The sequence below is a fragment of the Cervus elaphus genome, chromosome 17 (assembly GCF_910594005.1).
Source record: "Cervus elaphus chromosome 17, mCerEla1.1, whole genome shotgun sequence".
NCBI lineage: Eukaryota > Metazoa > Chordata > Mammalia > Artiodactyla > Cervidae > Cervus > Cervus elaphus.
The window spans coordinates 13527201-13542841 of NC_057831.1; the positions used below are offsets into that span (position 1 = coordinate 13527201).

At 36.9% G+C, this 15641-nt stretch overlaps 1 long non-coding RNA gene across 2 annotated transcripts; it reads right to left on the reverse strand.

The window, feature by feature from the left end:
* Window positions 1-6565: 6565 nt before the first annotated feature.
* Window positions 6566-13174, reverse strand: LOC122673459. Of its 2 annotated transcripts, none has more exons than XR_006334686.1 (3): window positions 12893-13174; window positions 9357-9504; window positions 6566-6799 (listed from the first exon to the last, which is right to left on the reverse strand). It is a non-coding gene; the product is annotated as an uncharacterized LOC122673459 (long non-coding RNA). The 2 variants fall into 2 exon arrangements; XR_006334685.1 differs by having other exon boundaries at window positions 12862-13174.
* Window positions 13175-15641: the final 2467 nt, after the last annotated feature.

The window sequence follows — 15641 nt, forward strand, 5'->3', positions numbered from 1 at the left end:
CTAAGTAACATACTCTAAAAAGTACAGTAGTAATCTTAAGGATAATACTTTCAAGCACATTAAATTTGATTTGCTGAGACAGTAATGTCTTGGAAAATCACCAATGTTATAGAAATTCACCATAAAACCTCAACATTTAGCCACCAAAAATAAACCTAGGAATTCTTTTTTTTTTTTTTTCCTCAGAATGCCTTTCCTATTTTTTTTTTTTTCATTTATTTTTATTAGTTGGAGGCTAATTACTTTACAATATTATAGTGGTTTTTGTCATACATTGACATGAATCAGCCATGGATTTACATGTATCAGCCATGGATTTACATGTATTCCCCTAGGAATTCTGATCCAGTTTTCTGATCACAGTTCCTACAACTTTACTTACCCCTTTTTAAAATGTCTGAGTTGTTTTTTGCTATTTGTCAGCAAGTTGCCAAAATATTTATGCCAAATAAGTAGGACAAGAGTAGAATATAGTCAAAAATTAAATTCTCTGACACCATTTTCTTTAAATTAGTAATGGAATGAAACATTGGGTTGGCCAAAAAAATCCATTCATGTTTTTCCATAAGATGAGAAACCTAAACGAATTTTTTGGCCATCCCAATACATTAATGTTATAAGAAGAATGGATGTGTGTCCCTATGTGTATTAGAAGAAGGAAATAATTTTATGTATCTATTTGCCTACTTTATATCATATAAATCATATAAATGATCTCATTTAATATTCACAACAGTCCTACTAGATCTGCTAAGCAAAATTCCAAGGTAGGAAACTAAGATTTAAACAAGTAAAATAATTTGTCCCTGGTAACAAAACTATTTCATTCTGAGGTTGAGACTGAAATCTCAGTCTGTCTATTATCAAAGTTTATGCTCTTTTTTGCTACACTAAGCAAGGAAAAGAAGGTATGTGGTTCAGAATCATACAAACACCATGAAACTTTCTGCCTTTTCTGAGATCAAAATCTACTTTTACAACTTCTGGTGTAATATTAGGTGAATTGAGTCCATCTTAATGGTCTTTTTTCTTTTGAAAATTTTTACTTTATACACTGCAATATACTGCAGTGAAGAGAGTCATTTTTTAAAATTTTCTCTGAAGAGGCATCAGAAAATTCACAAGAAAAAGGAAGTAAAGTTGCCAGCTGACCTTGTCCTCCAACCCAGTTCAACAGCAAGAATGGAGAGGATTCATGCCAGCTTCCTGACATCTGAATTTCTTTATGCCTGGATAACGAATTCTGATAACAACCCACACTTCCTTTGTTACTTGTACTTTTTTTTAAGAAAAGAAAACATGAAAAGGAATAGAAAAAACATTGTTTCCTTGATTTTATCCTGGAATTTGGCAGCACTGACAGAAGCATTTGTTTCCTAACAAAAAACATACACAATCTCAGGTATTCAGTGTTTTGAAATGACAACCGAAAGTAAGGATAGAATTGCTAATCAGGATCTCAAGAGCAGAAACTGCCAGTAAAGAGAGTGACTTTTGATGTGGAAGATAGGATTTCAGTATTTCATATTATGTAGATGTCCTGTCTTCCAACAGTGACATCTTATTTATGTTTTTGATGAAGAAATTGAGTTTCTTTCATCCTGTTTGAGAAGCATCATTTCTTCATTTGATCCTACTGAAGTGAACAAGGTTTCTGCGTGGAACACAGTGATGCCTGTTACAAGCACCTGCCAGGATCCAGCACTTCTCCTAGTGCTGATTGTAGAAGAGTGAGGAAAACTGACTGTAACCCTTCCCCCAGGGAGCTTACAGTCTAAAGGGGAAATCTGATATATGTTAGATAGCAGTATGTACTCTGCAAAGAAAGAAAACACAGAAAAAAGGATACGAAGGGTGGGCATCGAAATTTTAGAAAAGATGGTATCAGCTTCACTGACAAAGTGACTTTTTAATAAAGAAAGTGAGAATGTGACTATTATGGAAAGAGAATCCTAGGTAACATAACAACAACTACAAATGGTAAACCTGTGAAGGCCCCTAGTAGATAGGTAATGGATTGTATAATACTTATTTTAGTAGTCCCATTCAAAGGAATTTAAGTTATGAAACCTAGCATAATCAATCATTAGTAAAATGCATTTCACTTGTAACCTGCCTTCACTAATCAAAGTTGTTTTAATTGCTGCTGCAAAAGGTTTGAATGTCCTTTGAGTGGCACATAGCTTAATTAAAAAGATGTTTGTCTTTTTTAACAATTAAAAAATTGTTTTCTGAGAATTTAGAGTGAGCTGTATTGAATTCCAGATGAGCCAGTTAAGATTAGATAGGACCCCCGAGCCTCCAACCAGGCATGTGTGGATGTCCACTTGGTCAGCAGACAGCTGAAAACTCCACCCTCAGATTGTGCTAAGTGCCTCCATCTTTGAATGTGTAGAGGCCTGTAACTGAGTTACCCCTGCACAGAACACTTGTCCAACCATCTTTCCCCATGCTCCCCACTCCTCAGATCACCCTGCTTCTTTATTCTTTATCCCATAAATACCTCCAGCCCCTTGCCTTCAGGGAGACAGATCTGAAATTTACCATCTCCTCCTTTGGCCGCCTTGTGAATAAACCCTCTCTTTGCTGACAATTTCAGTGTCTCAGAGTTTTAGCTTTCTGTATGTTGGGCAAAATGAACCTGGTTCAGTAAAAGTTACACTAGTGAGGAGAGGCTATATATTCTACTAAATTTGAAATACCCAAGTATATCTTGCGTAAGTTTCCTTTGCTGCAAGTAACTTAGAATTTTAAACAAGCTTAATTTTAAAAAAAAAAAAAGAAAGAAAGGAAAGGAAACGTTTTGGAAGACCTGTAGAGTATTTCAAGAAACCAAGAGAAAAGGGGCCATAGCAAATGCCAATATAGAAGGGAAAAAAACCAACCAGAGACATGGAGCATTAATTACAGAAGATGAATCATCATCTCAACAAACTGTCACCTAAAGCAATCTCTTTTGTATCTGATCTAAAACAAGTAAAGTGTAGTGAGCAGCCCTACCTGTGACTGTATTTGGCTCCATCTTTACCTCTCTGAGCTGTGACCTCTGGGTCCTGGTGTAAGGAAACAGTGATCACATTTAGAAGCAGAACATCTGAGTCTCATTTCCCCTTTTTACTCGTGCATTTTGAACAAGTTACTTCAACCTTAAGTCTGCGTATTCAATAACCACCATAGTTCATTTAAATTATAATATTTTATGACTTGAGTAAATATATAGGAGCTCATTGATTGTGTTTCACTTGGAATTTACCCTTAAAATGAGATCACTCAAGAAAGAAGTTTAGAGAGAATGAAAGGACTGAAAATATCTTAGTGAAAAATATATTTTTAGATAGCAGAAGAAAAAGAAATGAGGAGGGTGGAGAAGAACCAGAGGAGTAAAAATAATCACAAAAAGTAATAGAAGATAGCTATTTAAAAAGAGCTAGAGATCAGTAATGTCTTCTGAATACATACAGAGGTCAATCACTCAGAAATAGCTATTAAAATTGTGACAAGATTTGTTGATGAACAACTAGGAAAAACAGTTGGAAAGAATGAAGGAGGGAATAAAGACTGGGTGCTTGAGACGTAAGAGCCAAATTACAACAAATTTTAAAGTGAATGGGTGACGACCACAGAAATGAACACTCATTACTTTTTTGAAAATTTGGTTCAATTCAGTCGAGTTTAGCCACTCAGTCATGTCCGACTTTTTGCAACCCCATGGACTGCAGCATGACAGGCCTCCCTGTCCATCACCAACTCCCGGAGTTTACTCAAACTCATGTGCATTGACTTGGTGATGCCATCCAGCCATCTCATCCTCTGTCATCCCCTTCTCCTCCTGCCTTCAATCTTTCCCAGCATCAGGGTCTTTTCCAATGAATCAGTTCTTTGCATCAGGTGGCCAAATATTGGAGCTTCAGCTTCAACATCAGTCCTTCCAATGAATATTCAGAACTTATTTCCTTTAGGATGGACTGGAATGGGTGAATTTAACTCAGATGATCATTATATCTACTATCGTGGGCAAGAATCTCTTAGAAGAAATGGAGTAGCCATCATAGTCAACAGAAGAGTCCAAAATGCAGTACTTGGATGCAATCTCAAAAATGACAGAATGATCTCTGTTCATTTCCAAGGCAAACCATTCAGTATCACAGTAATCCAAGTCTATGCCCCAACCAGTAACACTGAAGAAGCTGAAGTTGAACGGTTCTATGAAGACCTACAAGGCCTTCCAGAACTAACACCCCAAAAAGGTGTACTTTTCATTATAGCGGACTAGAATACTAAAGTAGGAAGTCAAGAAACACCTGGAGTAACAGGCAAGTTTGGCCTTGGAGTACGGAATGAAGCAGGGCAAAGGCTAATCGAGTTTTGCCAAGAGAACACACTGGTCATAGCGAACACCCTCTTCCAACAACACAAGAGAAGAAAATTTGGTTAAATTTATTTAAATCAATTGGAATAAAGATCATAATCCTTTTGACAAACTTTCTTTTCTTACAAATATGACTACAGTCTAATGGCAATAAGTGTATTTCATGGACAGATGGCATGCACAATTAATAAATCCAGACAATGACAGTATGTGTCCTTAAGATTTTTTCCCCATAAACTTTTGACTGTGGAAAAACTTCTAGCAAGAAGCTAATGCTTTCTCATTGAAACTTTCTGCACCTGTGGAAATCAATCAAGGATATTAAATAGCATCTTCCCTGTTGTACTCACTCCAGTGGTCATTTCATTTATATGATCAGGATACATGCACTCTGTTATTACCCCCAGGATGTCATTATTTTTAAATATGAGGAATTGAATGATAATAAGCTCTTTATTTCCCCTGAAATTCCATAGCTCCACATGATCAGAAAGTTCAGCCTTTTCAGTTATTTATTTGAAAGAGAAAAGGAAATGACTTCTTAATAATTGGGTATATAAACTCTAAAGTCAAGTGGACACAAGATTCAAGTTCAGTTAATGCAGTGTAATAGATAATTCTCCACTTTTATTTTCCAAACTAAAGACACTACTGATTTATTTAAGCAGGGAATGGTTATGGAATTTAACATTTTTGCACTGAAATGGATTATACTTAATAAAACAACCATTAAGTTCTCTTTGTTTAGATCTTGGTCAAACCAGATTTATTATTTTTCCCACTTTTATATATATATATATATATATATATGTAGATTTGGGCTATGTTAAAAAGAAAGTCCTACAGTTGTTTTTTTTTAATTTATTTTAAATTCCAGGCTTAGAAAAAATGTTAGCCAAATATTATTGTTTAAAAAAATATGGACTCTAATTCTTTCTTTATCATTTCCTGATCCTTTCTACTCTCTATCATCCTCAAGCTGTAAGGAGTCATAATATTTTTATAACTGCAAAAGAATTTAATCATTCAGTTGAGCATTCTTATAATTTTTTATGAAGCCCTTTGAAAAAGAGATATGTTATGAATACTGTCTCTAGAAAAACGCATATGCACATATAAAAAAACATTGTCCTATCACTTCAGGGTTCTCTGAATCCCAGGAAAAGAAGCCTTTGACCTAATTGAACTCTGTAATTTTATAAATAAATGAATAAAGTCACTAGGAGGGTACATTTTCCAGACAACCAATTGTATAGAGCATGGTGGAAACTCAAAAGCTATGGGTGCAAATACCTATTCATTACTTCTACAATGCTACTTTGATTCTCTGTGAGCATGATCCATACAAAAGTAATCATAATTATCCACGAAGTTTCAGCTGCACCAAGAGTAAGGTACATACAAGAGACCGGGGCTGAAGCACAAGGAGGTTAGCAGAAAGCAGTTTCTGGAGGCAAGCAGACCTGACATACCTGTGCAGCTCTGGACTGGAGAACATCTGATACAAGCGTCATCTGCTCATAAGTGATAGCTCTGAAACCTACCTATAAAGATTTTTGGAGAACTACATACGCTGATAGATGAAAAGAGTTTATCAACATGCTTAGAACGTAGTGGTAAATAAATAAGTTATCTAGTAGAGGAGCAGAATTACTATTACTAGGTTTTTGGAAATTACATTGGCAGGATCCCCTGACTTCAAGAGTCACTTGGTGGATTAGGTTATATGTAAACTTAACAAAGCCATTAACAAGCCCTATGGCAGGACCTCTACATTCCCGTCATAATATTTACAGGTTTCCAAGAATGGCACATTAAGCCCCTATTTTGGTTTGTGCCTAAGATGACATGGATGAATAAATCTGTTTTCTTTAAGACTCACAATTGTAATTTCAGAATCAGTTACCAGGTGAGCACTGTTATGGCTTTATACTATAGTTTTATGACCCATGCATCTCGTTCTCCTCATATGTTGAGATACATAAGAGCCATTGTAAACTAATAATCTATGTTTTCACTATAAAAAAAAAAAACAGAAACACATTAAAGTCAACTGTTTTAAACAAATGCAATCTATGGCAAAATTTTATAGTTCAAACACTAGCTTTTGTGACTACAAGCAGATGTCGTCACCCCTCCATTTGGTTCATGTCAAGATCAACGACATTACACACACCGGGAGGGTATAAAGTGGTTTATTACTTACATAATTGAAGCTTTTCTAAGCAGAGCAGGGAGGCCTCCCAAGAAAGTCTGAAAATGGCTTCAATTGGCTTCAGACATCAAGGAAAGGAAGAGGACTGGGGTTTTTAATGCAGTTAGCGGGTAGGGCTAAGAGAAGGTTCCTATGCATAGGCAGGAGTTTCCATGGTTTGAATCAACAGGACCAAAAGAGGGAGTACTTAGGCTTGCTTATCAGCTTGTCCAGAGCTGAGCAAAGAGAAAGAGAAGGGTGGGCTTAGAAACTGTTAACAGTCAAACATCAAAATTGGAGTCAGTCTTTATTATACTATGTATGGTGAGGCATCATCACATTAAATTTACCATCATCAACACTTAACCATTCTCAATAGGTTATTTTAACCATATTGAGAGAAAACACAGAAAACTCATCTGGTGCCTAAAGCCTCCCTTGGAACAGCCTCAACTGACAGGGCCACCTAAGCCTATTCCCCTGAAACTTAGGCTTCTTAGAGCACTGATTTGAGCATTTATACCAAGTTTTGCTTTTACAAATGCTTTAGCTACAGTTCTGCAAGAGGAAGAAACACCATTTGCAACCACCCACTCCTATAATTGGGGACAAAAAGGAACAGCAAAGAATGATGGCTGTGCTTGGCATATTTCTTCTTGACTATCTTTTCCTAATCAGCAACAGACTGTTCACATTTCAAGGATTTAAAGTTAAATATATTTAACTTCTGTACCAAACTGTATAGATTCATGTAAGTTTGTTTCTACTTTTAAGAACATCAGATACTTTTCTTGCTGAACATATTAAAAATAGCTTGCATAGCTGCACACCAAACAGAAGGCAACTGTGAAGAAGAGTGATAGACAATGGTTTCTTCCCACTGCGAGCTCCAAATGACCATATGGTGCACAACGTAAGTGCTTTAGGGCCTCAGAAGGGAGACAAACCTGCTTGAAGTGGACTGAACGGGGCATACCCGAGAGAAGATTGAGAAAAAGCAAATGGAATGAGGAGGAGGAAATTTCAGATAGAGTAGCAGCAGAATCGACGCAGGAGTAAATGTCCAAGATAAGACCCCGGTCTGAAAGAGACAGATGTATGTGTGCCTGTGTTTTCAGCACACTGGCACACGGCTCCAGCATAAAATAACAGCAGAAGAGTAACTGGCTTTTTCTTACATAATTCAAGGAACATGTATATTCTTCACATTATAAAGAACACTGTTTTTAAAAAAAAATCATAGAAATCAGCTAACATCGCCATATCTGGCTCTGAAACAAAATTTATAGGGCCAAAAAAAAAAAAAAAAAAAACCATGACAAATATGAAAAGCTATTGGGATTCTGAAGGGGATTTTGAGACTAAAGAAATGCTATTAAAACTCTATGAGTGGGAGAGAGGGCTACCTGATTACTGAGCAGGCTCCCCTGAGAACAGTAAAATCTGTCAGGGACCACGTCTGTTTGAAGTCAACACCATATTGCTTGTGCTTAAGCTAGTGTCTGAAACATAGCAGGTAATAAATACATTTTTTAATGAATTAATAAATCTATTTTCTTGTGAACAAGTACAAACATCTTGGCACTGCATAATATTGAGCTAATGAAATCTTTTGCAGAGTATGGGTAGAGTTTAAATTCAAATCAAATCCTTTTTAAAATGGACTATGTGTCTGCAACCTGCCAGTCACCTTAATTAGATGACAAACTACTCCCATTAGAAGGCTACCCTATTCTGGAAAATAGTAAATTAATGCTATGATAAAGCATTATTCTGAGAAAATGTAATGTGTGAACATGGGAACTGTTGGGCTTAGTTTCAAGTCTAGAAATTCAGGTGTTCTGCATGTATCAGCATTCCGGCAAGCAGGGTTGCTATCAAGCAAACAGAAGACAGAAAGTTCTTTTCAACATGCCAAGTGGAATATATTATTACCAAAGGAAGCTTCTCCCCTTTTTTTTAGAATTATTCTTCACTAGAGCTTACCATTTCCTGTGAAATCCATAGACCATATATATTCATTTAGAAAATTTGAAGTAAACTACTCAAGAATACAATGAAAATGGAAACTCATAATCCTTTAACTCCAAGATAGCTGCCATATATATAATTATGCCATGTACATAATTATATATATATATTTATTTATTTATCAAATCCAAAAATGAAAGTGAATCTACCCAATCCCTATATAGAGTCTTCCACCCACTCTCTTCCCAATAAAACTTGCCAACTTTGGCTGATACAGTCTATAATTGTCACATATTATTCATGGGGTCTAGGGATATTCATCAGTCACAATCCTTTTCACCAAAGGGGCTAACAAATTTGAGAAATACACATAGAAGCTACATAGGAACTAGAATGTAGTACTAACTTTATTTTCCAAAGTTCAAGTTCTCGTGGTAAAATAACTTTAAGAACACATCTTGACTGAAAGGCCAAAACAGAACACTTTGATTCATTTATTCAAAAAGCATTCAAGGGGCAGGGAGGAGTGGATTAGGAGTTCAGGGTTAGCAAATTCAAACTATTACATAGAGAACAGACAAACAAGGGCCTACTGTTTAGCACAGGAAACTATATTCAGTATCCTGTGATAAACCACAATGAAAAGAATATGAAAAAGAATAGGTGTGTGTGTATATATATATATATATGAATCACTTTACTGTAAAGTAGAAATTAAAACAACACAATATTCAACTGTATGTCAATAAAATAAATTTTCTTTAAAACAGGTATGCCAGGAAGTAAAAAAACGAAGTACTGGGAACAGAACAGTTAACTTACATTCTCATGGAGTTTACATTCCATGGAAAAGACAACAATGAAATAACAAGTTGTATGCCATATCCAGACTTCTCTCGTAGCCCAGTCAGTGAAGAGTCCATTTGCAATGCAGGAGACCTGAGTTTGATTCCTGGGTTGGGAAGATCCCCTGGAGAAGGAAATGGCAACCCACTGCAGTATTCTTGCTTGGAGAATCCCATGGACAGAGAAGCCTGGCAGGCTACAGTCCATGGGGTCACAAGAGTCGGACACAACTGAGCGACTAAGCACACACATGCCGTATCAAGGAACAGGTATAAGGAGTGGTAAGGATTGCTATTTTAAGTAAGGAGATCTGGAAAGGCATCACTAAAAAAGGAGCATTTAAGCAAAGAATACCAGCATATTTGAGAGACTAGCATTCCAGGTAGAGGAGACAATGAATGCAAAGGCCCTAAGTTGACACATCTGGTTTTTGACCTCTGTCTTCCTGAACTGAATGGTTTTCCCTAGAGCTGGGGAACCACAGCCTACTCCAATGGGGCACAGAGCGGCATCACAAGTCCTGGCCCTCCAGCTCAGCTGCTCAATCTTGTTTCATTCTGCAGCACGCTTCACAGGAACAAGAGCAGAGAAAGCGGATGTTTTTCTTGTATTCTGATACAACAGAGACACAATGGAAGAATGTCTTTTTCTCCAGTCTCATCAAGTACAAAAAGATATCTCTCCTCCCACTGGAACAAGACAAAAACAGAGATAAGAGAGGAATCAGAAGTGACTCCTAAACTGATTAATTGAATGTGATTTGCTTTCCCTCTGCAGGTGGGGAATGAATAAAAACTGTCTTCCTTCTATTTTAAATATTATTTTATATTATATATCTTCTTCAGATATTGTAAAAGAGTTGACATCTTTATCCTAAGTCAGTATGAGTAAAATCTCTCTGTAATAAAAGAATCATTTCTACTATCTTCTCTGTGACCATTGTTCAACCATTTGCATTACTCAATTTTACTAAATAAACATGTGACTAATTCTCTACATAAAGAATGAAATTTTAGCAAAAAGCTATGAAAGAGTCCTATCCTGATGTTAACTGTTGCCCCCATTCTTTTTACAAGCAGAAGTTATTTTTCACCTTTTTGAGTGTAACTGAAAAGTGAGGGGAAAGGGAGTGCAGAGTCAAAGAATTCTCTGACTCTGGGAAGAGTCAGATGTGGATAAATTATATCCTTAAATCAACCTGGGAAGAAGCCAATATTGCTGACTACACTTTCTTCTCCAATAGGAATCTGAGTATGTCAGAAACAGGCATAGATGGAATGAATAGAGGCTCAAGTATATGTCCATTTTGATAATTTTGATGAAAAGGTAATTATCATTCCAAAATACCAAAGATGCAATGAACACATATCTCCAAGGAAACTCGCAATTTAGAATTTCAAAATGTTGAACAATTGTAAAGTCAATTTCCTGTACTAATCACCAGTTTTCATACAGATAAATTTGGTATAATTCTGAACATCAAAGATGGTAGATAGGAAATTGGACTTCTCTTTAAACTAATGTAGTTAATTGAATCTAGTCCTGGAAGAACACTTACACTTGTAAAAAACACTTGAGGCTACATCATTTTATGCATCATTCCAGCTCTAGTTCTTAAGATAATTTTTTTTCAATAAAGGAAAGAATTCAAGTAATGTTGAAATATTCTGTGGACAGCAAATTGTCGAACTAGAAATGAGCCTTGTTCATTTCATTTTATGGAAATTGAATGATGTTCTCTCCTTAAAGTTACATTGAAAGCATGTAAGGATTTTCAGAAATCCTTAAAAAATAGCTGCTTAAGCACATATCTATGACATCTATGACTCCCTTTCTTTCCCTATTCTGTTAGAGACAGCTCAACTTGTATTTCAAGTGAAACTTATTCCTGAAAAGTAATAGGGCTCTCAAACACATCTGAAGCTTCTCCTCCAGAGAGAACAGGGCAATCAACGCCAGGAGAAGTTAGCATTAGAATGCCCCAGCCTACAGCCCCACGGGAGGACTGAGGTCCTGAGGCCTGGGAGATCTTCCTTCCTGCTAGGATCTGAACGAAACTTTGACCTCACAGCTGCTAGTGCATTCCAGCTCAGAAACCTGGATGGATTCCCTCAACAGACATAGATGAACCACCAGCCTGCTCACAATATATATGCTGTTGGGTTAATTTCTTGATCAAACAAGCAAGTGCTGAGTGAAATAGTAAATCAGGGATTACGTGAAAATTTAAACATTAATAGTATTTGCTGATTGATTTTAAAGTGTCACATGAGGATCACAACATGGTTGGATTTTCTTACACTTCTTATTTTTGTTGTGGGTTACATACGGTGGAGGGGGAGGACAGGGGATGTACTGTTTTCTTGTCAGGGAGTAGGTCCTCTAAAGGATTTTGTCATGCACTGTATGTATAGTTGTGACAGAATGTCAATAATCAGGATGTAGTTAAGCATATTTTAGTGGAAACTGTTGGAACCAACTGATCTCCTTCAGTGTAGCTAGGAGCCATTAGAGTTTTTGCTTGTCTAACAGCAAAGAAGCACATTCTGTATCCCTAATCATTTCAAATGAGTTTCCTGGAGAACCTGAAATGATTACTAAGAGTATGTTTGAGGAAACTCTCACCCAAACACATGAGTAGACAGAGAAAGATTACATATCATAAGAACACACTAATTTTAAGGAGTCAGATCCAGCCAAGTGTTCACAGCAGTGGTTACCATTGACGATATATTTAGTTGGAAAAATAAAAGACAATCTTGAATGACCTATAATGTAAATTCTTAAGGTTTTACAACATAGCACAGAGGAATAATCAGAGAACTACAAAATAAATAGTTTAAGGAAAGAGAAGTATGGTTTCAAAAATTTTAGTTTCAATAATGAAGCTAAAAATGCTGGAAATCATATTATTTTGTGGGAAGTCAAAGGAAACAAAGATAACATAAATCACAAGTCAAAAGATAAGAGATATGGAACTGATTCAGGGCTTTCTAAAAAGAGAAAGGGATAGCTGGGCAAGAAGAAATAATCAAATAGATAATGGAAGAAAATTTCCAAGTAAGAGAAAGTTTAAATTTTCAATATCAAGGCTCACTGAGTTTAAAACAGGATTAATTTCAAAGGAGGTAGATAAAGAATTTTCTGAAAGAGATAAAGAGAAAATTTTATAAGCCTACATGGAAATAATAGATTACTTACAGAAGAAAGAAAATCAAAACAGCAACAAGTTTCTCATGGAAGCTAATGCTAAGAAAATAGATTTCTAGAGGAAAGAATTATGGTCCAGAATATTTCGTCACAGCTTTTCATTCCTATACAAGACAAAAGACACACATGTTGGGACATGCAAGGAAGCTAAAATTCACCACTTTTATAATTTTAAGTAGTTGAGGAAGTTCAACAGAGTGAAAATTAAGGCAAACCAAACATCAATCGGAGTCTCTTAAACTGCTTGGGCCGCCATAACAAAATACCACACCAGGGACTTAAAAAGCAGTTTATCTTCTCACAGTTCAGGAGGTTGGACATCTGAGATCAGGTGGCCGCATGACTGCTTTCTTGTGATGGCTTTCTCCCCAGCTTGTCGAGGCTGCCTTTTCCCTGTGTCCTCACCCGGCAAGGAGGGAAAAGAAAGTAACCATCCACAGGCCAGGAAAGAGTCAGCACCAAACCAACCACTCTGGAAGCTTTCTTTAGCACTGATCTAGGGCTTCCAGCCTCAAGAACTGTGAGAAAATGAATCTTTGCTGTTGAAGCCGCTCAGTCGGTGGTATTTTGTTACGGCAGACTAAGACAGCTTTTGGTACTGAGGATAGGGTGCTGCTGTAAGAAATACCGAAAAAGTGTGGACATGCCTTTGGAAACGGGTAATCGGTAGGGGCTGGAAGAGTGTTGAGTGCATGCTAGAAAGACATACATTAAGGATGATTCTGGTGAGGTTTCAGGCATAAATGAGGAATATGTTATTGGAAACTGGAGGAAACATGATCCTTGTTATAAACTGGCAAACAACCTGACTGAACTGTGTTCTAGTGTTTTGTGGAAAGCAAAACTTGCACGTGATAAAACTGGGTTTTTAACTGAGGACATTTCTAAGCGAAGTGTTGGAGAAGTGCCTTGGTCCTTTCTGACTGCTTATAGTAAAAGGTGTAAAGAGAGAAATGAATTGAAGAAGGAATAGTTAAGTAAAAAGGAACCAGAACTTGAGGTTTGGTAAATTCTCAGCTTATCTATATAACAAAAAGATTACAAAATATGTCCGAAAGAGAACATTAAGTGTGGCTCTTCAAGCATTTGATTGCAGAATCATCAATGGTACTTATAAATTTAATCAGGCAAAATCATCACCTGCATTGGCAGGCAGATTCTTTAGCACTGAGCCACTGAGGAAGCCTGGAACACAGCAGATAGTTGTTGAAATAGTAGGATCCTTCTATCATGGCTCACAACTCTTCCAAAATATTGGCAGGCTGCTGGAATGATATGAAAAAGCAGATGGTATTCCTTGCTGGTATCATTCTATTCATTGCCCCAAGATATCTCCTTCCTGAAGTATCCACTAAAGCATTCTATTTTTCCACTTCTAGTTGGTATTTTTAATATACATTAAAACAATCTCAAGGGTTCTGTTTTCTGCTTAGATTGCAGAGAGTGAATACCTACTAGAAACCAAAAATTTAATACAGCATTAAGTATAGACTTTATCTTAGACCCTAAGGTGGGCAGATATCCTGAATTAAAAGAAAAATATTTCTTAAAATTCTTTATCTGTTTCAGTATTTCCACAGACTTAAGTAAAACTCAACAGAATAGTGTAATCTGTTAAGGTCCATGCACTCTTGGGTAAGAAGGGATATAACATGCAGGGTGTGACCATAATCCATGGTATCAGAACATTATTAGAGGACCGCTCAACTCCTCTGGATTGAAGTCCTGCTGATGTTGAGGGATTTTAAGAACTTGATATTCTCTAAGAAATTGGAGATGAAGTTTAGTGCCTTCACTCTACCATGATAATTTTGTCTTGTCCCTCAGTGACTGCTTTGAGGTAAGGTCCAAGGTGATGAGCTACTTGAAACGCTACAGCAATGTCCTGGGGACCAGTACAGGCTGGCTATTCAAGCAAAACTCCTACATGATCTTGTTGCACTCCAGGATTATACCTTTGTTATGATAATAGTGTCTCCCTGACTTCATTAAGTCATTTTCTTTTCCATTTTTATCTGCTCCAGGTAGCTCAGGGGGTAAAGAATCCGCCTGCAGTCCTGGAGACACAGGAGACCTGGGTTCGATCCCTGGGTTTGGAAGATCCCCTGGAGGAGGAAATGGCAACCCACTCCAGTATTCTTGACTGGAGAACCCCATGGACAGAGGAGCCTGGCGGTCTACAGTCCATGGGGTCACAAAGATTCTAACACCACTGAAGTGGCTATGTCCCCTTCTATCACCACAGACCTCCAGTTGAATGTGGGTAAGATGTGGGTGAGTGAATACCAGCTGACAGAGAGCAGCGTGAGATGGCTGTGGTATGGATTAATACCTCCTTTTCTCAGGGGTTGTCCAGGAGTTCAGCTCCCGGGGCATAAACAGTCTGAAGGCTACATCAGTGACTATTCTGAAAAAGGCCTTAAATAAACCTTGTTGTAGTAGGGGAAAGATTGATACATTGAAAAGTGATTAGGATGGATTCCAACAACATGAACAAACAAAATCCAAGATATGTGAATAAATATCAAATATCAAATGCTGTAATGGGAAGTGTAGTGGACTGGTATGCATGCTAACAAGTTGTGCTTTGGAAAACTTTGGTGGAGTATATGAAAAGAGAAAATCATTTCCAGATGGACCTGCTGTATTGTTAGGTGATCAGCCAAGTGTATATTTATAAACTAGGAGTTCAGCAACTGCCTCAGGAATATTGAGCAGTCATGATTGAGGCAAACTTGGCCCAAAGGAATGGTTTAATCACTGATTTCAAAAAGTTTTATTTTTCCATCTGTGATAATGAGATTAAAACTTTCAAAGGGAAAAAGATACCAGCTACCAGAATATGAAAATGAGGGTAGAGTAACAAATTTGATATGTAGAATAATGAAGGAGACAGTAAGGGTTTTCCTACTAAGTGAAAATAAAGTTGCTTATTAATAACATGTTGATCAGCTGGGGAACAGAATTAGTAATAAATACCCCAACTAGTAAAGTAGATATTTTACTGTAAGAATATGAATATGAAAAGCTTCTCAGTTCCAGGCATTATTT